Source organism: Panthera leo, chromosome D3, assembly GCF_018350215.1.
Source record: "Panthera leo isolate Ple1 chromosome D3, P.leo_Ple1_pat1.1, whole genome shotgun sequence".
NCBI lineage: Eukaryota > Metazoa > Chordata > Mammalia > Carnivora > Felidae > Panthera > Panthera leo.
The window spans coordinates 66,703,150-66,728,888 of NC_056690.1; positions in this window are offsets into that span (position 1 = coordinate 66,703,150).

The following is a 25,739-nucleotide window of genomic DNA, read 5'->3' on the forward strand; positions in this document are numbered from 1 at the left end:
CCCCCCCCCCCCCGTAAGTGACAGATGTTTCAGCCGGGCTCAGCTGAGCCCAGCGAAGGGCCTGGGGCTGGAGGAGTTGTTTTTATGAATACGTGCCAAGAAGACTGTCATATCATCTCCATAAACTGAGAGGAGAGGGCTGGATGACATCATGATGGTGTCTGCCAGCTCTGGGGCTCTGGTGACATAGACCCCGTGTCTACAGGAGGAAGCTTCCAGGCCATCTGGGCTTTCCTCTTGGTTGGTTTGCCAAAAGGAGGTATTGGGCTCCACCCACAGCCTCATGGGCCTTGGCAGCAAATGCTTTGGCCCATCAGTATGGGGGGAATGTTCTCATGGGTGAGAAGGAAATGGGCTCCCACAGGTTGTCCTCCTTCTCCTGGCTGCCTCGGTGCCCACGCTGGAGAGGCAAAAGCTGAATGCGTCCCCCTATCCACGTACCAGGGCCTGTGGACTCTGACACCTCTTGAATCAACCACACTGTCACTGTCATCATCACCTCTGGCATTTGTATAATCTGGTGTTTTACCAAATAGCTACCATATATGTAGTCATCCTGCTATGATGAGGTCAGGACAGATATAACCATCATTATTTGACAAGAAGCAGTGGCTCAGTGGGGTTAATGTCAATTTTCTTCCAAGGCCAGCAAGTTTTGGGGCCCGAACAAGAATCCAACTCTCTTTCTGTGGCATCTTATGACTTGACCCCAGATGCATCCATCCATCCCTCCATCTATCCTTCCATCCATCCTTCCATCCATCCATCCAATAGATAATTACTAAGAGCCAAGCATGTAGGTAGCGGTGGACAAAAACAAACCTGTTCCTTGTCCCCAGCTGTCGTCAGTTAAGTGGAGATTGTCTTTTCTGTAGATAGAAAGATCCAGGGCGTAGAGTGAAAGCCTGGGCATGAAGCTCTCAGAGGAAGATTTCATTTTCCCTTCCTACCACTTCCTCCTGCCTTCTACCCCCAGCAGACCGGTTTTTCGGAGCCCTCCACCTTCCGATTTCTAGAACCTTTGGCATGGTGAGCAGGGCTTGAGAAACAACAGAGCAGCTAAGCACTAGCCGAGGGGAGCAAGGACACTGATGTTTATGGGTACTGTTGGGTGCTGGTGTTGACCAGGCATTTGGCAAACACATCTCATCTAATTCATTTCTTGGAAAATCCCCAAAGAAGAGTGGGTCAGGTCAGAGAAACAGTGATTTCTGGTGGTCTCGCTGCAGTGAGGTCCTGATGTGCCTTTAAAAAAATTTTTTTTATGTTTATTTATTTTTGAGAGAAAGACAGAGTGTGAGGTGGGGAGAGACAGAGAGAGGGAGACACGGTATCTGAAGCAGGCTCCAGGCTCTGCCGACACAGGGGCTCAAACTCACAACCACAAGATCATGACCTAGCCAAAGTCGGACGCTCAACCGACTGAGCCACCCAGGCGCCCCCTGATGTGCCTTTTTAGTGCAGGGCTCTGGTCTGGCCAGCTCAGCAGACAAGTTTCTTGATGACTGTGGTTCTCAACTTCAGTGTCCAGCCAGGGCACATGTGAAAAAGATAGAACCCACCTCTGGAGAACCCACCTCTACCAGAACCCACCTCTGGAGAGTTCCACAGTGGGTGTGGGAAATTAAAATAAGCTCCTGCATTAAACCAAGTTGCTCCCTCTGACCTCAACGCCATGATTCCAGTGCCCCAGGGGCTACCCTGAAGTTGGGGAAGCAGCTCTCCTCAAGACAGTGGAGGCTTTGGGAGTGAGTCTGGCATGAAAACAGCGCTTACCTCTGCGGACGGGGCATTTGTATAGGACTTGAAGTATTCAGGGCTTCTAGCGGAGAGACTTGTGCTAGGTCCTCTTGAGGTTGTGTAAAACGTGGAAACTGTGTGCTTCCAACTCCACCCGAGTGCGGGTCCGGAAGGTGGGAAGGAAGGACATCAGAACGGGAGGAGGTCTGGAGCTGAGCAAGCAGGTTGAGTGAGGGGTGCAAGGACCCACCAAATGGGAACAGACAGAAACCTCAGGCGGCCTCCGTGACTGGAGAGGCTTCCAGTCTCTGCCATTGAGGGCTTCTGAAATCCAAGTTCAGGTCCCCCCAAAACAGACTCTTAGGTGTCCTTAGGTTCTAGTTACAGGGACAGCCAATAGGGGGCACGCCGGCTGCCAGCCCAGCTCCTGGGGTGGGGGCAGACATCCTCGGTGGCCAGGTGGGTATTCCTCCTGAGCCTGGAGACAGCTTTAGAATTCTTCCGACCGCACAGCAGCCCGGGATGTTCCCAGATTCTTGTTGGCACCTGCCACGTATGTACCACTTAGCATCCCACGCATGCCTCCTTGCCATTCCCAATCTAGATGAACTCCCCCATTTGCCCCATGAGGACCAGGAGGCTGAGAGAGGCTTGCTTGATGGTTATTTGGAATTATTGCAGGGAGATGAAGGAGGGTAGCTGCATGATAAGGTGGCCTTGTCGAGGGACGCTTGGGTCCCGGCTGGGTAAGTTTGACATATCCTGTATGCAATGTCCCCTCTACCTGGAAGATTCACCACTCACCTGTTACGTTACAGGCTTGAATATCCGGGAACTTTTCTTTTACCCCTGTTTCCTGGACGCATTTGGTCTTAGGACCCTTTCAGCAACATACAAGCCGCTGAGTCCTGCTGCACAATGTGTTCCTGAAACACACTTTGGGACCTGCGAGATGAGCAGAAAGACACGGGGGGGGGGGGGGGGGTCAAGATGCCTGCACTCTGGTTTCAGGGTCTGCCTCAGCCATGAACAAGGACACAGGAGGATGCGGGTTGGCACTAATTGGCGTTGCCCTCAGTTGGGGTCTTCGGGGGTCATTGATTTCATGGCTTCGTTTTGCTCTGGGGGTGTCGGCTCCTCAGGTGGGCGTGGGTGGGGGGGTGGGCAACAGCCTGCTCACCAAATCCGAGTCATGAAAAAGCAGCTCTTTTGGAAGGTGGTTTTAGGATGAATCAAAGAAAATGTCATTTCCCCAGAGTGAGGGGTAAACCTGGAGAACCCAGAGACATGTTTGTGTGGAGGAGGTGGGTGTGAAAATTTAACACCCCACTTAGGGGCGGTCAAAAACAGATCTAAGAACACAGAGATAAAAAAAGAAAAAAGACACAAAACACTGAAATAGCATTCATGGAGCTCACGTGCTTAACTCTGGGGCATAGGGTCTTAGATTTCTCTCATAGTTTATTGACTCTTAGTTTACAAAGAGTTCTACCAGTCTTGGTGCCCAGTCAACAATAGATTGAAAGCAACCCGTTGGAAGGGGAAGGACAGGCTTGGGGACGGCAGAACCTATCACGGAGAAAACTGTGTACACCCTCATCCTTATCACAACTCACCACTGGGTAATTCTGACCACTAGGAAATAGGGGAGGATACGTTATATTTAGCCACTAGAAGGAACTAGGAAACTAAGTGAGCATTTAGGAAAGATTTCCATACTGAATGATGGGGATTCAATGGGTAGGTTTGTGTCATGGGGAAAATTCACTTATGTGAATCTTTCTCAACAAGGCTGATAAGTGAAACGTCACTGTAAATTCTAAATGCTCTAGATACATTTCCCCTGGGACAGACACATACTATGTATAGGAAGCAGAGCATGTCAGAGTCATCTGGTTCAAGCCCTTCATTCTGGAGGCACAGAAAGGGAGGTGGGGTGGACAGGAGCCACCCAGTTAGACGCCCACAGCTGGTGGAGGGAGGGATAGTGTAACTCTCCCCTGTCTTTCTCCCCTGGGATTAAGCCCCCTAGCCTTCCCTAACATCGCCAGACCCTATGATTCTTTCTTCTTCCTGCCCACCCCCCACGCCCCTTAGGGTGGACTTGGCATAGGAATGGGGCATAGTGGGAGATTCAGCCAGGGTGGGGGTCTCTTAGGAAACCAACTGCGTTCGCCGTCACTGGTCTGATGGCAAGTGGCAGAGGTTGGAGCCGGGTCGCTGCATCTGTGTCCTCAGGTGGTGGGGCTGGTTTCACAAGGCTCTGGCATATAGATTCTATTTTCAGTGGAGCTTGATTTTAAAGCTTGTGGACTTCTGGCTTCCTGTGAAACGGAACACTAACCCTTCTCTGAGGGATGGAAATAGGCCAGTTTCTTCTATTTTTTTCACTATAGGACGATGAATCCATCCGCCCCCATTCACGAGCACTTCTGGTGTGGACTTAAGCACTTAAGGAGAGCCGAAGGAAAGGCGGGAGAATGGGACTCAGAATTCCAGGCTAGCCTGGGCTCGGGTTCCTGTTGCATCACTGCTGAGCCGGGAGCCCTCGGTCTCGGTAGCTCGTTTGCCTCATCTGTGGAATGGGCATATGATGCCTCATAGCGGCGATGGCTATGAATCATTTAGGGAGCCCACGGTGAATGGCAGATTATTGCTTGCAGGGGGATTTTGACCGATTTTGACTGACTTGCCATTGATGAGAGCCGTCGCTGGAATTCTTGAAAGCAGTGAGCACAATGGGCACACTTCACGTTTCATAACGGTCTCCAAGCGTGACGGGCTGGCTTTGAATCTGCTTTTGCCGGCTGGGGGGCTGCGGACAAGAGCTGCTGCCTCACAGGGCCGAGGACAAAACACGGGGCCGGTCATGACTCCCTCAGTGGGGGGACCGACGCTCCCTGGTCATTTCCAGCTCGCCGCTCACTAGCACTTCCTTGTGGGGTGTGTTTCACGTGAGTTACATTGTTTAGTCTTGAGGCGGGAGACTGGGGTTCTAGACTTCGCGCCTTCGTAGCGCCATGGATCCTGGAGCAAGTCGGGTCCCTGCTCTGCGCTGCGGGCTATGTCTCTGTTGGGGAATGACACGGCCGTGCCCGCGGGTCGTGAGAGGTAGAGACGAGGCTCACCGCGCGCTCACGCTCTCAGAAACGACGGCGCTCACGTTGCTGCCGTTACTCCAGCCCCGGTGTCTTCACGTGCGACGTGTATTGAACCTACTCCGTGCGTCCCCACCTGTGCCCTGGGGAGACACGGGGCTCCCGGGAGCCTCCTGGGCAGGCCCCGCGGGGGCAGAGGTGGCTGGCGCAGCCCGACTCTCCCACCTGCCCTGCGACCTAATAGGCCCCGTTTGGTCTGTTGGAGTTTAAAATAAGTTTGCACAGCACCGACTGGGGCCACCGGCTGCGGGCCCGGCCGCGTCCATCTCCAACAGTGTCCGCTGCTCGCTTCCCTCCGCCAGCCTGGCCCCCAACACACACCTGCCCCCCACCCACGTACACCACACCCACACCCACACATACACACATCCCTCCTTTCGTTCCTGCCTCCACGCCATTGCCCTCTCAGCCCCTCACCTCGCTGGACTTCACCTTCAGCCTGCCTCTTCCCTAAAGAGGCTGGGCTCACACGGGCCCGCGCTCACCTCTCTCCTTCCTGACCGCTCAGTGGGGCATCTGACTGGGTTCAGCCAGGGACTCCTTGCTGCCAGGAATAGCCCTACGTGTCCACCCCACAATAAGGCCTTCAGTGCCCTCCTGCTGTCCCTTGTTGACCATACTTGGTGGGAGGGGACAACATTCAGTATGGTATTGTTTGCTGGGTCCTGAAAGCCACCCTTGGCACGTGCGAAGCCGTTGGTGGCCGTAGCCCTGTCCTGCTGGGCCCGTGAACACAGACTTGGCAGAAGCTGCCCGAGGGAGACCGTGCGTGGGGGGCTGGGTCAGTTCACAGGGGAGGACCCACGGGATGAGGTCAAGGCGGGCAGGTGCCCGGGCAGCCTCGGGGCTGATGGAGACACTGTCCCTGGCCACTTCGTTCTCTCCCTTCTGAGCGCCAGGGCCCTCGATTCAATACTCCGTTATGCCCCTGCCGGGCACCCAGCTTGGGACGGGGCCTATGTGAGGAACAGCCCCCAGCATCATCACGCCGTACGCAGGAGAACAGGGAGCCTCAGTGGAGCTGAAGTGCAGCGAGATGCACGGCCCTGGCCTTTAGGTGGTGACTCCTGGTCCTGTTTCCATCTGGGTCCAGCCCCAGGAACTGAGAACCGCCATGTTCGAGCTCCCTGAGAGCTCGAGGGAAAATGGAATCCCCGAAGCAGCTTCCTCACATCACTGGCACAGAGGCCCAGGGGCCCCCAAGCTCCCCCCCCCCCCCCCCCCCCCCCCCCCGCCTCACAGCAAGGGCGCAGGATGAGCCCTTTCCAACGTGGGGAGCTACGTCCTCTCTGTCGGCCTCACAGATTCAGATTTTTCATGGGTCAGGTTTGCTTAAATTGTGCCTCTGAATTTAAAAGCAGAAGCACAAAAGGGCACCGTGTTATGAATTCTTGTATTTGTCAAGAGGATATGCCCACTGGTTTCATTCTGACAACATCCAGTTAAATTTGAGGAGCGCTTCACGGTATAAATCTTCTCAAACAGTTCTGGGCTGTGGCGGGCCTTCCGCCGGTGACAGGGCTGCCCCGGGGCCCCAGGCCATTGGCCAGGCAGCACCTGACCAGGTGACCTTCCTCCTTGCCGACAGCTCCCTCTAGGAGGTAGGATGCCTAACCAGAGCCTTCCAGAGGGCAGCCCCCAGGGCGCCCTGTTCTCCCTTCTCCCCAGGTTTTAGAAACACAGTCCTCAGAGCTGGGAGGCTTCCTCCTTCCGTGGTGGCCTCATGCCCTTCCCGCCACGGCCCCCTCCTCTACCCACCGGGTAGGACTGGAGCTGGCCCATGTGCTATTGAATTCACCCAAGTGTGAGGTCTCAGACCTGCTGTCACCCCACTCCAAATGATTGTCCAACCCTGATGTGACCCGCAGGTTCTAAAACCTCCCACCCAGTGAAACCATTTCCCAATTCCTGGGAGTGTCAGCTACTCTGCAGAGGTCTACAGGGCGATGGCCCAGTAAGTAGAAAACAGGGCAGACTTGCAGTTTGGAAACTGGAAGGGCTCTGGAGTCTGACAGACCTGGGTTCAAAGCCTGTCTCTGCCACATGCTAGCTGTGCTGTTAGTTAAGCCTCTGAATCTTGGTTGGTGCAAGGCTTAGAAAAGATACGGTGCCCGCCGCCTGGTGGGGTTGTAGGCGTCTCCAGGTGCTGGCTCCAGGCATTATGGGAGGCGGGGAGAGTGGCCTTAGGTGCCCCCACCTTTCCCTGTAGCTTTCTGCTGCCTAGAAGCATCCCTAGGGCATGGGGAGTGCACACCCTGCTGCAAACCAGACTCGCACTCATTTCCTTCCTCCAGAACCTTCTTCTCACTTAGATGCAAATGACTAGGGATATTGACATGATGAAGGGGCTCCTGCAGAAAGACAGACTCTAAATGGGGTGAGAATATGAACCTCAGGTGATCAAGCGCATGTCCTGATTTCACCACAGGAGGTCATCTTTCCGGGCCCTGACCTGGCATCCTTCGTGTGTCCCAGCCCCCCACACCAGCTCACTGCCCCACACCGAGAGGGCTCCTTCCTTCTGGCCTGCCCGGTGTCCCTGACATTGGATTGGTCTCTGCTGGGAAGGGCTCTCCCCTTCCCTCTGTCTGCTGGCTGACACCCTAATGACTCTTCCGGACTTCCACTTCTGTGGGTCCTGAGTCCCCATCCTTCCCTGCACCCCACCCCCCTATCCACTTCCCCATTCGGCTCCCAGCTCATCTCCTCACATGGTTACAGTGGGGGAGGCTTCAGATTGATCAGATAGAATGCAGTCTCTCAGGTGGCTCGACGTGTATCCACAACTAACTATCCTGGGGGCGTTTTCCTACTTACTTCTATTTGGGGTTTAATGGACCCTCCGTAGCCCACCCAAATCCAAAAAGCAGGAGTTCCCGGAGGCAGAGTTTTCCCTTCACGTCCCTGACCCTGTGCAAGGACAACTGTGGATCCTAATAAGTGGTCCCACGATTATTCCTGCAGGAGCCAAAGGCCTTCTAATCAGCAAAGGAAGATTCCAGTGTATTTCATTACAGACTAGTTCTTTAAAAACAGATGCTCTAGCAGAGAGTACAAGGTATCTCTGGGAACCCGCAACATTCAGTTAACATTAACTTTCATGTGGGACTTTGCTCAAGAGTGCTATAAATCGCATGCACAACCTCTCACTTAGTTTGTGAAGACAGCTACCTTTTGGTCACAGACGGCCAGAAACTCAGAAATGTCCTCCCCCTGTTGGAACTCAAGCTGAAACCTAAACTCCATCCAGACTGGCTGGGATCCCAGGTTACAGACACACGGGGTAGATGGACTCAAAGATGGAAGGTGGGATAACTATCGTCCGCACCCAATTTGCTGCTGCCGCTTTGCCAGGAACCTCCCAGGAATACAGGGGACCTTGGACCCCGCTTCCCCAGGGGCTGTGTGACCATCTCCACTGCTGTTTGATGTGTGCAGGGACTGGGGCTGGACACCTTGGGGTTTCACTGTTGACATTTGGGACTGCATAATTCCTTATAGTGGGGGCTACCCCGGGCGTCATTAAGATGTTTTCCAACATCCTTGGCCTCTCCTACTGGATGCCAGTAGCAGAACCTGTCCCCCCAACTTTGTGACAACTAAAAATGTCTCCAGATATTGCCAAGTGTCCCCTGAGGGGCTAGATCGCCTCCACTTGAGAACTTGTGGCTTTACATATCATCACACATAGCCCCTTGAGGGACCAACTTGGATGATCACCTCCACTTTACAGATGAATTCACTGAGGCTGAGTTAAGCAACATTTCTGCAGCTGGTCAATGCCAAAGCCAGGACCCAAACCTGAGTCTGCTGACACCAAAGTCTATTTTATTGCTTTCTAATTTTTTTCAGTTTAGTTTTTAAGAGACAGACAGAGAGAGAGAGAGAGAGAAAGAGACCAGCAGGGGAGGGGCAGAGAGAGAAGGAGAGAGAGAATCCCAAGCAGGCTCCGCACTGTCAGCGCCAAGCCCGATGCAGAGCTCTAACTGATGAACCGTGAGATCATGACCTGAGCTGAAATCAAGAGTCAGGCGATTAACTGACTGAGCCACCCAGGCGCCCCAAAATCAATGACTTTAACCGTGATTCTAGCCATGATTCCTGCTGCAGGGGGTGAGATGAGATCTTGTTCACTCTCTGAAGCTCCAAGGAGCCAGGGGTCGCCTGGGAAAATGCTCAAGTTTTGGGTGTGAGAAAAGTGAGCTAACAGGTTCACTGCAAGGGTCCCAGCCCTGAATTCTCTTCCTTCAGAGGCTTTCTGGGGCCAGGCAGGGATGGGAAGAAGTAGCCGAGTGGTAAACCTACTTTCCTTCTGCAGTGGGGCTGGCTAGCTTTGGACCTTGTATCGATCTCGAGTGCCACAATCACGCTGCGTACTAAGTCACCCAACACCAGTAGCCGCGCACCGGAATCATTTGCTGGAGCTCGCGATTCCCCCGCAGTGCATCTGGCCTCATGAAGTCTCAGGGAGGCCCACGTGTGCGCGTGCGGTTTGCCGCCCTTGGCTGGGCTCTGTCCCATGTCTGTGCTCCTGCCTGGCCACCGGGGCTGTCCTGGCTCTGTTCCGTTTGGTCTCATTGTGCGGGAGGTTAGTTTTAACTTGCTCAAATGGTGGGGCAGGAATCCGAGAGAGGGAAATGGAAAAGGAAGTGTGCAGGGCCCTATGAGGCCTAGGCTTGCAGCTAGAACAGTCACTTCTGCCTCATTCTATCGGCCACAAGTCACAGAGCCAGCCCAGATTCTAGGGTGCGGACATAGACTCTGCCTCTAATGGAGTGACTGCAGAGTCACAGTGTAAGAGAGGGGACAGCTGAGGCCTTTTTTGTGTTCTTTCTCTCAGAGAGTTCATCTGGCTTTCTGGAAGGCCATGGGAAGCCCAGGCCCTGCTAGTGAGAGAGGAAAGGGAAATGTCAGCAGGTTCAGGCTTCTGCAGAGAAATTGTGGCTGCCTGGAGGCAGAGCAGATCTCCTGTCACCCCTCCGGATGGCGAGCTCCTTGAGGATATGGCCTCTGTTCACCCCTGAGTTCTGAGCATCTAGCATGTGCCTGACACACAGTAGGTTCTCAGCTGTTGAGCGTGAGATTAATTCAACGAATTCACCTCACTGAAATCACATAACCTGATTTCAGTGGTCTTTGTTCTGTCCCTGCTGTCTATTGAGCTTAGCCCTACTTACTCTGAGAGTCAGATCTGCCCAGGTCTCCACCACAGACCGAGAGCTGGACGTGACTCATGGGGGACGTGACTGAGAAGGCATCCATTCAGCCTCGGAAGTGCTGGCCTTACAAACCACACCCATGTCGCGACAGCCTGGGCCACCCAAGGAAGGGCATGCAGAGGCCCGGGTCTCTGGAAACTCTTCCTAAGTTCTCGGCACCATGTGGGTTGGGTGGATTTTCTGCTGATTTTTCCGAGTGGTTCAGTTTAGCCAAATCCAGCGGGTGTCTCGGCAGCCTGCTGGCTTCCCTTTTCCTTTGAAAGCCTCAGAGCTTTGGAAGGGAAATCTGAGACTGTGCACGAGATTTACCACAATGCTGTCTGTGTAAGGGCACCCGGGATAGGACAGACTTTCAAAGCCCCAGATTCTTAGAAACAGGAAGCTGCCTTCTGCCAGGAGTCAACGAGGTTAGCCTCCCCCGGGCAGGCCCAGAGTCCCGGCTTAGTTTGGCCGAGCAGGCCTGTGCCTGAGGCGTCCCCTCTTCCTGCTCTCCAGCTTGGAGGAGGAAGGAAGGGGTCTTAATGAGATATCAGTCCTCCCTCTCATCTCCACCCATATCTCAGGAGTAGGGCCTAGGGCAGGAGGTAAAGTGGGATTCCTTCCAGATTGGGAAGTAAATCAGGCTGGTGTGTGTGGTTTCTCGGTGGTGACTGAGAGTGGAGATTACCATATCAGTCACTTAGGTCAGGCTGTGTGGAATGTGTGTGTGTGTGTGTGTGTGTGGTCACAGGGAGGAGGCAGGTGTGTGTGGTTACAGGGAGGAGGCAGGTGTGTGTGTGTGAGTGTGTGTGAGGTCATGGGGAGGTGGCAGGGTGGGAGAGAGGGGACAGGTAGAAGGAAGAACAAATACCAGGAGACCAGGTGTTATATGTTGAGTGTGCATGTGGTGGCCTGAGCCTTTGCCAGCATCTGTGGATGGCCGGGGAGAAGAAATGCAGCCCTTTGTCTCCAAGGTCCCCTTGTGAGTGGGGACAAGAACCTGGCACAGGGGAGACTGCTAGCCAGCAGGGATGGACAGTCAGATCGTGCGGCTGGGACACCGGGGCTGGGGGACAGCGAGGGCGGGTGGGGAAAGCTTGGAGAAGAGCGTGAGCTGTGGTGGCACAGTGGGCTGGCGGGTCTGGAATGGTGGGGGTCCACTGTGATCGTTGGGCACAGATCGTTGTGTGATCTGTGTGACCCAGAGCACACAGTCCAGCGCTGGGGCTCCGTGGAGACCAGTAGCCTGATACCTGCCATCACGGTCTCCGGTGCCCATGGCAGGAGAGGCCAAATACCCCAGATGCAGTGACCCCGGTCCTCTGCTTGATGCTCTTGGGTGGGGTGGGTGCTTACTACGCTTCCATGTATTATGATTGTAAAATACCTTCAACTACAGGGTTTTCCCCAGAACTCCCTTTTGCCCTATTATGTTGGCTGAGCAGGGATAGCTGTGCCCATTTCCTGAATGGGGACAAAGGAACTCCTGAAAAGAAGCATTTGCCCAGGGGCATGCGGGAATGGATGGTAGAACTGGGATGCCCTTTTCCATCAAATACTCCTCGCTAGACTGGGCCAAGCAGCGAGGCCTCCTGGGAATGTGTGCACTTGAACTGGGCAAAGACATGTGACTCCCCAGGAAAAGCCTGTTTTATCTGGTTACCTAATGTGCTGTGGTTGCTGATTAGTGGCAGAGAACAGAGTCCGGGGGGCACTGGGACGCAGGATGGACAGGCTTTGACAGGCAGAGAAGGGGAGGCAACAAAAGGAAGGGTCAGCTGGCAATGACAGTGTCCCATGCTGCTTCAGACCAGTCTTAGCCAGTCCTAGAGGCAAGTATTGGCTCTTCCCATTCTCGCCGTTGGAGGACTCCTGGGGAGCTCCAGAATCATGGACTGTTATAAAACAGAAGGCATCTCATTTTACAGGTGAGGAAACTGAGATGCAGAGACCGGAAATGACTCATGCAATAACTAATCACAGTGGACTAGGGTGATGCCCTCATTAACAGCAGACAAGGGCACACGCTTAGATTGTTCCAGATTCAACAGGCACTCATCAACTCACCTCCTTTCTTGTCCGGGATCTACTCTTGTTCTTCTGTCTCATCTTGGACTGTTTCTCTGGTTTTCTCTCCAATTCCCTGATGCTGAGCCCTTGTATTCTACATTGTGATTGGCTTTTCCAAAGCACTTTTGTGTAGACCACCCTGAAAGGTGATCAGGGCAAGCAACCCACTTTACAGATGAGTAAACTGAGCCACCGGGTTAGTGGAATGCAGATATGGGACCAGACCCTGGTTGTTCTGATCTTCAGGCCCTCGGTGTTGGACACTCTGACTCTCAGAGAGAGCACCCCATGCTCACGTCTGGACCCTCACCCCACCTCCTAGCCTTCCCCTGGTTTCATTTCCCGGGGCTTGGATGTCCTGGTGTCCCTCTCTAGCTCAGACTTCTAAAAATGGGCTGGGCCTTTCTGACCCTCATTGATCACCCCTCCCGTCAGCTCCTCTCTTCTGAGCCTCTTGCTTGAACCATATGGGCAGTCTCTGGGTGCCTTCTTTGTACTTGGGCTTGGCCAGTACATCGAGGGCAGGGTCCTGACTGCTCACTTCTCTGTGTTCCCTGGGAGAGGGGCTGGGCACCCAGCAGGTTCCCGGTGAATAGATGTGGCTTCATTAGGGACTCCAATGGCTTCTTCCTGGCCTGTTAAAAGAGTGCTGTTATGGCCTTTGTCCCCTCTCCAACAGGCTCAGATCAAACGGGGACCCTCAGTCTGTTAATGGGCAGTTTGTAAGATTGTGTGACCCGCAGAAATGGGGGAAGAACCTTGCCTATGCACTGTCGTTTCTCTGCAGTCAGAACGCCTCCCTGTTCTCACAAGTCCCCAGCTGTTCAGAACATTCCCTGACGCGTCAATGTGCCTCTTAGTGTGGTGGGCCGAGTCAGACAGTCTGTCGGGGATGCTCTGTCGTCTTCCTAGGTCTGAACACAGCCTGAATTGTGCCAGCTTTCAGCAGCCCTGTCACCGTGCTCCTGAGGGCCAAATCCTGTTTTCTCTGTTTGCATTTTTCCCTCCTTGGTCTTCTGCTAGAATGAAATGTGCTGGTGAGGGCTCGGGATCAGGGCTCATGGAGGCATTTACAACTCAGCCCTTCTGGGTCTACTGGGGAGAGCAGGTTCTAGATGGGCAGGTGGAAGGAATGGGGATGGGGATGGGATACAGCGAGGCCAAAGCTGCCAGAGGCAGAGATTGCCACCATCAAAGCTAAGTCTTGTACTGGAAATGCTGGGAGGCCTGGCCCTCCCACAAGGATGGAGGGACTTTGCATGCAGGCCGAGAGCCTCAGGGCCATGTGACACGGCAGGTGAGGGCACGGGAAGCCCAGACCTGGGTCCCCAGGGCCCTCCCTACTCAGCCCTGCACAGAGGTGAGGACAAAGGCTCACCCAGTGCTCCTCCGGGCTCTGTCTGAGGGAGAGGTCCTGGGCCAGTGGGTCCGTTACCTGGGGAGCCACTTTACCTGCCAGGCTGGCCCCGGCGTGGCCCAGGGTCTCCCAGCAGCCGGCCGGCTGGACAGGCCACACCAAACTCAGCAGGTCAGCGGCCCACATCCCAGCCGAAGTCAAGGCGGCACGCAGCATTGCACCCCACCTCCATTTCTGCAGCCACCGCCGTCACACAAGGACACTGTTTCCTTATTACGGAATTTTTCTGACCTCTCCGTGTCATCTAATTAAGAATGAAGATGCCATGTATTTACATTCTGTAATGGATCCAAGAGCATGAAGGCATGAAAGGAACTTAGCAAAACCCTTATCCTCTTTTGGACAGGCCAAGTGACTTGCCCATGGTCACCCAGCTACTCAGGGCCTTGTTCCTCCTGGGCCATGCCAGGGTCAGAGGATGGAGCAAAGGAACACACGAAGGCAGCTGGCTCTCCCTCTCTCCAGCCATCTTCCCACTAAACCAGCCTTAAGAGACGTCCACCACCTTCTGGGCTGCCCTTGCAAACCACCGGCATCAGCCCTGGAGGCTCAAGCCCCTCCAGGGGGCTTCCCGGTGCCATGGGCCTTTGAGTTGAGGAGGTTTTGGAAGTGTCTCCTCCTGCTCCTCAAATAGGCGGGGGTGGGGGGGGGGGGGGGGTGGGGGGGAGGGACGCACATCCAGGTCCCGGAGTCTAGCTGACAGCACGCATCTCCCGCCACAGTGGGGGTTTTGCACTGTGGGAGGGGCCGCCTGCCTTCCGCTGCTCTTTGTGGGGCGCACTGGGGGGAGGGAGGACTCTCAGCAAGATCTATTTAGCCAGAGAAGAATTGGAAACTGCAGATCTGATGCAGATTCACAAAACCCTTCCTCAATTCCCAGCGGGAGGCTTTGGACTTAGCTTGCTCTGCAGGAGGTCTCCTCCTCTATTACAGAAAGACTTATCGAGGTATAGGTGATGCTCCATAAACTGCATGTATTTAAAGTGTAAAGTCTGATGAGTTTTGCCACGTGTATATACCTGTGAAAGCATCTGTTCCCTGCTGGTTGGTTCTTCTCGACTAATTCATTTATTAGATCAGCTGCTCCTTGAGAACACCCTCCATGCCATGGGCTTTTGCAAACTTATGTTCCCTCTACATTCTACTCTCCAACCCCAGTTTCATTAGGTGGCCAGATAAAACACAGGATGCTCAGTTAAATTCGAATCACAGATAGACGATGAATAGGGCTTTTTTTTTTTTTTTTTTTTTTTGGTATAAGTATGTCCCAAGTATTGCATGTGACATACTTCTACAAATACTGCACATGACATATTTATACTAAAAACCATTTGTTGCTTACCTGAAATTCTAATTTAACTGGGCATGCTGTATTTTTATTTGCTCACCCCGAGCTCTAGCCTCTTGTGTTGTATAGAATTCGTGTGTTCCCTCTGCCAAGGAACAGCCCTTCTGGTGTTTGAAGACAAATCTTAGCGTTCCCTGATGTTCTGAACCTTCCTGGGGTTTTAGGGTGCTGCACAGCGGTCTCCCTGTCATGAATTTCATTACTGATGTTAAGATCATGCTAGCCTTTTCGAGTCACGTTCATGGCCTCTGTTGACCTCATTGACTTGGGTGCCATCAGGCAGTCCTCCCCTCCAGCCTTCAGGCGTTTTTGAACTGTCTTGGCTCCTTCATCTCTGCCTGTGTTCTTTCACCTTGTTGATTTGTCCATGCTTCTGGGCCATTGGAATCCAGAGTGTGTAGCCCAGCAAAAAAGTCTATCCCTCCCAGGTTAGAGTATGTTCAGACATGATAAGCCTGACTGGTAGATCTACAGTCAAGTAGTTGGTGAAAACGGGGACCTGGCCAAGGCTAAGCACTGACATCTTTGGTGTGCCCCTGGTGACAGCCTTCCCTTCCCCACTTCCTGTAGGCTGCCATTAACCAACACTCACTGGGCCAGCTTACCTGAGTGTAGTATCTATTACCCAGACTACATTTCTCATTTCATCTACAAACATTTTATAACAGTCTTCTTCCATTTTCTGATTCATTCATTTCAGGGAATATTTTTAGAACGCCTCCTTGTGCCATGTGCCAGATGCCTGGTGAAAATCAGATCCATTACATCTCCCAACTGAGGTAACCCCATCAGAAAGGCTCGTTCTTTAGGGAACTCTACTGGCCCCTAGTGATTGTCAGTCTCCTCTTGCTCCCCCTTCCCTTTTTAAGGGACCACAAACCATTTCGAAACCCATTAAAAATTTGTCAAGGTGTTTGAGATTCCAATTTAAAGTTTCTAGACTTCATCTTTTTTCCTTGTGGGAAAATTTAAACACAATTCATGGTCGGAAATGTCTGGCCCTCTGCTGCTATGCGTGATTCCTCCAAAATTGCTCAGCAGGTCTGTGGTCTCGTCTGCAAGTCCTTTCCCCATGCCGCACTACAATTTAACAGAGTTGAGAGACATGTGTCCAGTGAATGTGCTGAACGACTGGCTGCCTTACTCTTCTTAACTTCTAACTCTAATGAATTCTAAGTAATTTGGTGGATGTAGGTCAAGGACAGGAGAAAGAGCGACAGAAGGAAGCTAATAGTAAGCACTTTTGTGTCAGATATGCAATGTATTCAGCATTCATTATATGATTCCACCTTCCTCCAACTCGATGAAGGGGAGATTATCAGCCCCGTTTCTGAGTTGGGGAAACTGAGAAGTTCAGAGAAGTTACGTCACACGGCTGGAATGTCTGTGTGATATCTGCAGACTCCACATCCAGCTCCATTCAGCCTCAAAGTCTGTGCTCTTTCCACTGTGCTCCAGGATGCGCTTAACTTGCAGCGAGTATAATATGGCCAAACTCAAATGTTCAGAGAGATGAAGTTCATCATGTAATTCTTTTTTTACATAGGATCTGATTCATGAAACGAGTTGACTATTTCAAACACATCTATCGTGGGCAGTGTGGCAGCCTGGGTTGTCTCTCTCTGGGACACAGGGAGGTCGAGTGATTGTTCAGTATCCCAGAGAATTTTTAGCCGTGGGGGCAGCTGAGAGGCCAGGTTTTCAGCTCGGAGGGCTCCCCAGGAATAGCAGTGGCCGAGGGAGGTGCCTACGGCCAGGGAGGCAGGCAGGCAGCTGGTGGGAGCCGCGGAGTTCTGCGAGCCGGCGGGCTGGCACCCAGAGAGCGCAGGGTGGGGCCCACCAGGCAGGTGGTGGGGTGGGTGAGGGGTACGGTGGTGGCCCAGGGAGGGACCGTGAGGGCCGCAGGCACAGCTGAGGCAGGGGGCTGGGGTGTCGGTGGGAGGTGGCAGAAACAAGAGAAGTGGGTGGAGGATTGGACTGAAAGGGTGCTAGAGAGAGAGGGAGAGAGAGAGAGAGAACAAGGGGTGACCCTGGGAAGGTTCCCAGGCCCCTGCCCTGGCCATGGGTCCAGATGGGTTCTGTGTACCCCAAGGGGTAAGACAGGTGGAGGAACAGGTGGGAGGGGAAATAAATTTGATTTGGATGGGTGGCTTCAGACGTGTCATGGGACACGCTGGCTGGCGTCTTAGTGTCTGGGGCTGGCTGCAGAGATTCGGGGTTACTTCCGGGAGGAGAGCTGTTTTCTAGAGTTATTTGTATGTAAGACCTTCCCCGAAACGAATCTCCCTTTCTCCCACCCAGTAAGATTCCGCTGGGATTTGTGCACATGCGCATGCCCTCACACACTCATCCACACACACCACGCGGTCCCCTCACGTGTCCACACTCACACACGTGTACACAGTCACACCTACACCCACACGCGTGTGCACCTTCACACACTTATCCACACACACTTGTATATAACCACACACTCACATACGTACCCACACCCACGTGTACATCTTTACACACTCCTATCGGACACACTCACACACTGGAACACATTTACACACACATTACGTATCCCTTCGACACACATCCATAAACACATTCACAGGCCCCTTCCACGCACATGCACACTCCCTCCATACACACTCACGCACCTGTACATATTTGCACACTGACATACACATACCCTCACTACCCTCACATGCTTGTGCGTGCACACACTCCCCTCATATACATATCCACACACTAGTACACACACACACACATTGTGTACACCCTCAGCCACCCACACACTCATGCAACCCACTCACACACTCCCCTCATCCACACACACTCACTCCCGCTCACACACCCGTGCACACTCATACACTCATTTAAACACACAGCCTCACACACACGTGTCCCCTCTCTCATCTCCCTCCTGCTCAGAAACTGCTCCTTTTGCACAGCCAGCCCTTTACAGCCTCCTCAGAGAGCGGCCACCATCTGGGGACTGGGCGTCCTGGGCAGGGGAGCGGCTCCACTGTCAGGTGGCCCCCACCTGGGCTGGCTCCCCACCTCTAGTCGCCATTGACCTCGTGGGTGCTGGCTGGGGCCGGCCAGCTGGAGCAGAGCCTCTCCAGGATGTGCAGCCCTTCGGTCCTCAGTCCCAGGCCTCCGGCAAACCAGGGTGTCCTTGCAGTGGGACGAAGCATTAGAACTCGAAGAATTCATAGAGAGCCTCTCATCTGGCTCATTTACAGAGGCCTGCCCTGCCCAGGGTCACCCTGCCAGGTGGTGGCAGGTTAGGAGCTAGAACACCAGGATCTGGGTCAGGGGGTGGTGCTCAGTGCCCAGGCTGACACGTTTGATCACAGTGGGATCAGAGGTGGGCCTGAGCTGAAGCCTGGGCACAGGGCCTACCAACAGCAGTGAGGCCAGATGTTGGGCGGGGGGGGGGGGGGGGGGGGGGGGGAGCCTCTTTTGGTCCTGTCCTGAGAAGCTGCCGTCCTTGGGGCGGGGCCTGGCTGGTGCCTGGGAGTGGGTAGTGAGGGCATGCGGCATGCAGCCCCCGGCACCCACCCAACCAGCCCAGAACCCTGACGCGGACCGGGAGGCCAAACGTGCTTGTCTTTGCTGATATCACCCTCCTTCTGTCCCTGAACAGCCTAGTTTCCCTTTAAAAATGGCTATTTATGGAGCTCTTATTTAAGAGTTATCTAAAACCTTCTCAAACCTGACTTTTGCCCCTGCCTCTCCCAGCTCTTGGGGGAAATGAGGACTATATATAAATTGCATCCTACCGCATAGAGTTGGGCATCCTTTGATCTGCCTTGAATTCCCCAGCGTTTGAGATCTATTTGAAATACTGGGCTCAGTGAACAGGGGCTACCGTTCACTCCCTTCCCAGGGCGTGTGTGGCCTTCACCCCATAGGGCAGGACACCACCTCTGGCCTGGGCCTCTGCTTCAGACCCCCCAGGCCTTTGGAGGAAGCAGGTGTCCCCTCTGAGCCAGTCTCCTGACACCCCACCCGAGTGTCGCCACTCGGGCTGGCCTGGCCTGGGAATTAGCTCTGTCTGGCTTGCTCCCGTGGGCTTTCTCTCTTTGGTGCATGCTATCTTTATTATCAGCATGTGCCTTTACTTCTCCTGTTATAAAATCATGTAACAAGACATTTGGAAAATATCATTCCTGACTCCATTCACCCAACAAGACCATGTTAACCTGTCCATGTATTTCCTTCTAGATTTTCTCCTTAGGCAGATGAGGTCTTGGTTAGTTTGTTGATTTTGTTGATGTTGTTGTTGTTGTTTGTTTTTGTTTTGAATTTGAAGGTTAATCTCTAATGCAGAGGCTGTTTCCAGACCCATGGCTCCAGCAGTGGCTTGCATGGGAAAAAAAAATGAATCACAGCTGCTATTCATAGCTGGATTTTAAAAATTAAGGGCAGGGAAGCACTTGCTGGGCCTGGGCTCGATGTCTTGAGGCATGTCAGGGAACTCCTGCTTGGAAGGAGCATATATTCTAGGTAAGGTGACAAGATCCACTCAGGTAAAAAGTTGGGTGATATCACAGGCATTATGTCATCACAAATGTCATGCTGCTTCGGGGAACCTTGTCTTTTGAGAAACACAGAGATTGATCGTGCCTTCAACAATCCAGGGGGGCAAAGATCCGGTGAGGGAGTCAGGGAAGGCTTCCTGGGGGAGGTGGGATGGTGGCTGAACACTGAAGTCTTGGAAGATGGACGTCGGAGAAGGGGGCTGCATTTCAGTTTGGCGGGGGGGGGGGGGGGGGGGGGTGGATACCCTGGGGGGATATTTGGAGACAGGAAAGCTCCAATATGTATGGAGGCCTGGAAGTGGCTCAGTGAGTGGGAGCGGTGAGCTGGAGTCAGGCGTGATGGGTGGCTCCTGTCCTGGGCTGAGCAGGGAACCATGAAGGTAGCCGAACGAGGTGCTGTGATGGAGGCTGCTGATTCAGGGAAAGGTGAGCGGGAGGAATCTCAGGTCTGCTTCAAGGAATAGTAAAGAGGCCAGGAGGGAAATCTGCCAAGTCCTACCTCCTCTCTGCCCGGCCAGAGCTGGTCTCGGGCTGATCCGACTGGCATCAGCTTGGCCCACGGCATCTATAATGACAGCCTGGAGGCAGGAGAGGGTCTCTAGAGGTGAAACACTCAGCACAGAGAACCTGATTTCCGAGATTCAAATTCCACGTCTATCGCATCAAAACCCACCGGCCAAGACCAGTGGGAACACACCTGTATCCCAACCCAGTCAGGGGTATTAGCCCGAGGCAGCAAGTGAGGGCACGCATCCTGGGCAACTGCGGGGCACCTCCAAACAGGGCACTAAAGAAGGGGCGCACCCTCCTCGTTGGAATGAGCACTGCGTGTGGTATGGAAACCAATCTGACAGTAAATTATATCAAAAAAAAAGAAGGGGTGCACCCAGAGTTTGGGGGCTGGAAAGAATCCCAGCACGGTCTTGATCAGAGTCGGTAAACTAGTGGGTTGCTGAACAGTCAGAAGTCACATCTTTAGAACACGCAAGCCTGCTCGGATTTGCCGTCAGATCAGTTTGTCTGTGGGCTTCTCTTGGAACAGATGGGTGTGGATGAGCTGGTGTCAAAGCATTTGAGCTTAGCTAGTCTGCGCTGTGCCGTTTTTCTGTTTTATGAATCATCACACGGGCCTCTTTGCAATTGGTGGTTTCTGTTTCAAGTCGCAGTTCCCTAGACACTGCCTATCTGCCCGCAGGGCCACGTCCTCCCTCATGTTTGCCCTTGGGCTAGTTACTTGCCCCCACTGTGCCTTGGTTTTCTCACTGGGCAAGTGGGAATAATAGCGGCAGCCACACCGTGGAATCCTGAGGATGACACGAGTTAATACGTTAGAAGCATCTAACCGTGCCTGGCACACACTGGGTGCAATATACACGCCGGCCATCATTATCACTACAAACCTTCAAGATCGAGAAAAAAGAACATAGATATCCTTACTGCCCCTAAACAAAGGATGGTCCGCAAATTTGTTTTCCACTTAAGGGGGGAAAAAAGAGGTACCGTGATCTGAGATACCCTGACCACAACAAGACAGTGTGGAAGCCACCATAATCTAGAACAAGCAAGTCCTGTTCGACTGGTGTGATCTTCTGAGCAGTGAAGGAAGGGGATGGAAGGAGGCTTTGAGGTTTGGGGCACATCTATGTATGTGCAAGTGAAGGGGGGTGACACACACTTCCTTACTGTAGCCAAGGACAGTGCAGGAGGAAAGACACTAAAGCAGTGACACTGAGGTTTGATTTCGATAGGGAAAGAATTGTCTGGCTCTGTGTTGTTACGTACTGGGTGGGGAGGCTAAGGGGCCGCGGGGTGGTGGCAGGGTGGTGGCTTTCTGCCACTCATTGTCCTCTCCTGGTCTTAACCTCCCCATTTACGAGACGGAGGATCCGGAGGCCTTTCAGACTCCTTGCTTTCTTCACTTCAAGGCGTCCTGGAGATCATGGTCATTCTTCCTCATGACAGCACAGTGTTCTCTGAATACACGTTCCCTATCCACAGACACCCGGTTGTTCACAGTCTCACAAGCTACCGTGCACATTTTGTACATGTATCTCTCTGGACTTGTACGCGCTGAGCTGTAGGGTGCCGAGCGGAGCGGCCATTGCCAGGGGTTGTGCGTTTGTGATTTTCATGTCCATTTCCAGATGTCTCTCCACAGTGGCTGCACCAGTTATAATCCTACTGCTAAGTCGTGGGCCCTGCTACCTTACTCACGTGGTGGGGCGGTGGGTGGGATTCCTTGACGAGCCCTCCAATCTACCTGCCACCTGCCACCTCTAAGGCTACATGACATTAGAGTCTTGCTGTGCTGCTGCTCCCATTTCTTAAGGTACCGAATGCTTAGCTGGGCTGGGCTTCTTATCAGGCTCCGTTCCTGGGATGCTTCCCACCCCAATTTCAGAAAGGAGAGAGAGAGAGATAGCAAGAATGAGAGAGTCTCTGGTGTTCAGTGTCTTACCAGTGATATGCCAGCAACTGACATCATTCCAACATCCGTGAACACATGCCTTGCCTCCCACGGTCAGGGTGGAGGAGGAGGAAAAGGAGAATAGCCAGCTGTGTGTGTCACTGGGAAGGTGGTCAGAGCCCCTCAGGCCGTGAGACTGAAGGGCAAACTCACTGTCCAGGCCTTCGGTGAAGGATCCTCATCCTTAGCTTAACGAGGCTCTGATACTTATGGTAATTTCACCCCAGGAAGATGCTGGTAGGGCCTAGATCTTGGTGGTGACCTGGAGCCATGCCCAGAAACACTCAAAGCTGTCACCAATAACCCTCCAAGGGCTTAGCTAAGGGGGAGGGCCTCTCTGACACACAAATGGAAATCCGTCACAAAGGAAGTGTAAAATGACCAAGGAAAGGAAATGCCTCTTGTCCCTTCCACTCTTGTCATGGGCATAGCACACGGTGAGCCCACTTTTATGCATCGTTTCCTCAGTTGTCCAGGCTGATGAAAGTGGTCAGCAAGGAGTCCCTGGATCCTGCAACATGTGCTTGTATAATGTTTACAGGGCCCTTCTCTCTCTCTCTCTCTCCCTCTCTCTCTCACACACGTATTCTTTAATCAGACATCTCCTGGGCACCACTGTAAGCCAGATGCTGGCTGTGCATGGGTGGCAGATGACCAAATCCCTGCCTCCCCCCAGGGGAAACTGCTCAGACAAGACCTCTTGTGACAGAGCACAGGATAGAAGGTGACAAGTGTCATAGACAAGATGGGCAAGTCGTGCCCTACAGATCCCCCCTTCTCTCTCAGTGACAGCTCTCTTAGTTTCCATTTCCTGGGCATCCAATGATTTCAAGGGAGAGAAGCAAAGTACATAGGAGAGGACGGCTCCACAGGCAGGTGGAGTGAGGCTTGCAGGCGACAGTTTCAGGTCTAACGTTTGCTGGTTAACAGGGTCACTGGCAAGCTGCTTCAGGTGGGGCCAGTTTGCCGAAAGATGAAACTATAGCGGCGTTGGCTGGAGAAGGAAAAGAGACAAGATTTCCTAGGGGCCTGTGCACTTGGCCTTTGTTGGTGACGTAATGCCATATGGCTATCATTAATAGGACCCGTGCTTCTGGATCAGTAGATCGTTTCTCACACTTGCAGTTGTGAGGAAGTTTACTACTGACCATTTCAACATACATTTGTGAAGTACCTACTGAGTGCCAGCAGTGAGCCGGACAATGGAGGTCCTGCCTCATGGAGTTGACACTCTATATGTGTCCTCAACTGTGATAAGCCACCCACCCCAGAGAGGCTCACTTGGATCTTAGTGGGGGAGTCTTGAAAAGGTCTTCACTTTCTGAAGGGCTGAGCCTATACTGGTGGAAACTCAGGCATGAGTCCTATATTTGGGCTGTTCACCCAGTGTGAATAAGACGGGGTGTGTTCAAGAAGGAAATCCTGGGGCGCCTTGGTGGCTCGGTCGGTTGAGCGTTCGACTTCGGCTCGGGTCATGATCTCGCGGTTTGTGGCTTCGAGCCCCGTGTCGGGCTCTGTGCTGACGGCTCGGAGCCTGGAGCCTGCCTCGGATCCTGTGTCTCCTTCTCTCTCTGCCCCTCCCCCACTCATGCGCTGTCTCTCTCTGTCTCCCAAAAATAAATAAATGTAAACAAAAAAATTAAAAAAAAAAAAGAATGAAATCTTGACAGTTTGTGACAACACGGATAGACCTTGGGATTTTTTTTTTTAGATTTTTTTTTTTTAAGTTTATTTATTTATTTCGAGAGAGAGTAAGCGTGAATGAGGGTGCAACAGAGAGAGAATCACAACCAGGCTCCGTGCACTGTCAGCATGGAGCCCTATGTGGGGCTCCATCTCACAAACCGAGGTCATGACCTGAGCTGCAATCAAGAGTGTGCAGCTTAACCAACTGAGCCACTCAGGCACCCCAGACCTTGAGGTGCCTTCAGACTTCACTATGCTAAGTGAAATAAGTCAGACAGAGAAAGACAAATACCATATTATTTCACTTAGAGGTGGAATCTGAAAAGCCAAACAGCACAACGAAAAAGAAGCAGACTTATAAACACAGAGAACAACTGGTGGCGGCAGAGGGGCGGAGGGGCCTGAGGCGTTGGGTGAAATACACGAAGGGGTTGAAGAGGTACAAACTTACCGTTAAAAAGTCAGTAAGTCACAGGGATGAAAAGTACAGCACAGGGAATGCAGGTAACGGTATTTCAATGACTTTGCATGGTGACAGATGGCAGTTACCCTTAACGTGGCCATCATTTCATAATGTGTACGTTGTGCACCTGAAACTAATAAGAATATCGCATGTGACATATACTTTAATTACAAGGGGTGTCGTTCGGGGAAACCAGATACAGCCAAGTAGCCGGACGTGCCTAAGTTATGGCCTGGGGCTGAGCCACGTGCGTTTGTGATCTTCACATCCCCTTGGTCCCTTTCTCCTGGACTCTTGGAGGCCCACTGGGAGGAGGAGGGACCGGAGGGAACCATGGCATCTGGCCCCCTGGAGTGGCATCAAAGATGCCAAGCTCCCTGGGCTAAAAGCCTCTTGTCAGCAGAGTAATTGGATCTGACTTGCAGCAGGCAGGGAGCAGAGGTATTCAAGTCAGCCGTGCTATTTTTAAACGCCCTCTCTTCCCCGAGTGCAGATCTCAAGCTCAGCGGGAGAGAATGGCTCATCTCGGAGCCTCGGGAATCAAAGAACAACTTCCCCCACCCCAAGTTTAACCAAAGTTTAAGTCTCCCCACCCTCGTCCTTCAAAATCACATCGACTGGGCAGCCGCCTGTGAATCCGGCCATGACCACCACATGTCCCGGATTGGGGAAGTGTGGACTCCACGGGCCGTGGGGTAGAAGGGATGCATCCCGGTTATTGGGCCGGCTGCCCAGCTGGCCGGAGGCAGCCCAGCAGCCCTGGTCTCTTGGTTGCCTGGCGGCCCCAGAGGCTCACCACTAGGCCAGCAGGCAAACATGTCCCTGCCTGTCTGCCATCTGCCACTGTCTTTGACTCTTGGTAGCAGCTCACAGCTGCCTGTCGGGCTTTGAAGACAGCGGGAGTCAGAGCAGAGAGCAGGCACCCACCTGTCCAGCGTCCCTCTGGGAGCTGAGCCGCATACTGCGTGCTGCCCTGGGTGGGGAGAGGGCTCCAGGGAGGCCAGCCTCTCTGAGTGGCACCACGGCGGAGGCACCCTCGTTTGTCTGGTTCTTTCCACTTGCACACTTCCCCCCCCCCTCCCCCCCGCTCCCCAGCCCCCAGCAGCTTCAGCCATGGGCTGGCAGTGAAATGCTCCCCTTGCAGGGGATGCAGGGAAGACAGGAAGGGCCTTGCTGGTGGTCCTGACGACCCCTCACTCTCGGAGAAGGACAAGGCCACCTTAGGCAGGAGCTGTGGCGGATATGGAGTTGCCGTTACCAGCCATCATGGGGTGAATGCCTTCCATGCTCTACATATCACACCTGTGGGCCAAGTATCACTGTGCCCTGTTACAGGTGAGGACACAGAGGCCCAAAGGGGAGCCCCCCGGCCAAGGTCACTGGAAGATCCTTCGTCTCTCCCTGACAAGGATCCTCAACCCACCGCTCTCAACCTTGCCAGAATTCCTGATGTTCAGGAATTAGTGAGGCTTCAGCTTCAAACAGCACAGCTCTCTGAGAAGGTGGAGGTGTTCCAGACACCTTCCTGCCTTTGCTGAGGGCGGGGGGGGGGGGGGGGGGGGGGCGGTGGGTGGGAACTGTGGCCGTGCTCTGTGGCACTCTGTAAAGGCTTGTGGCTTTGGGTGTCAGGTCTTGAACTCAGTTTTCAAAATTGTTT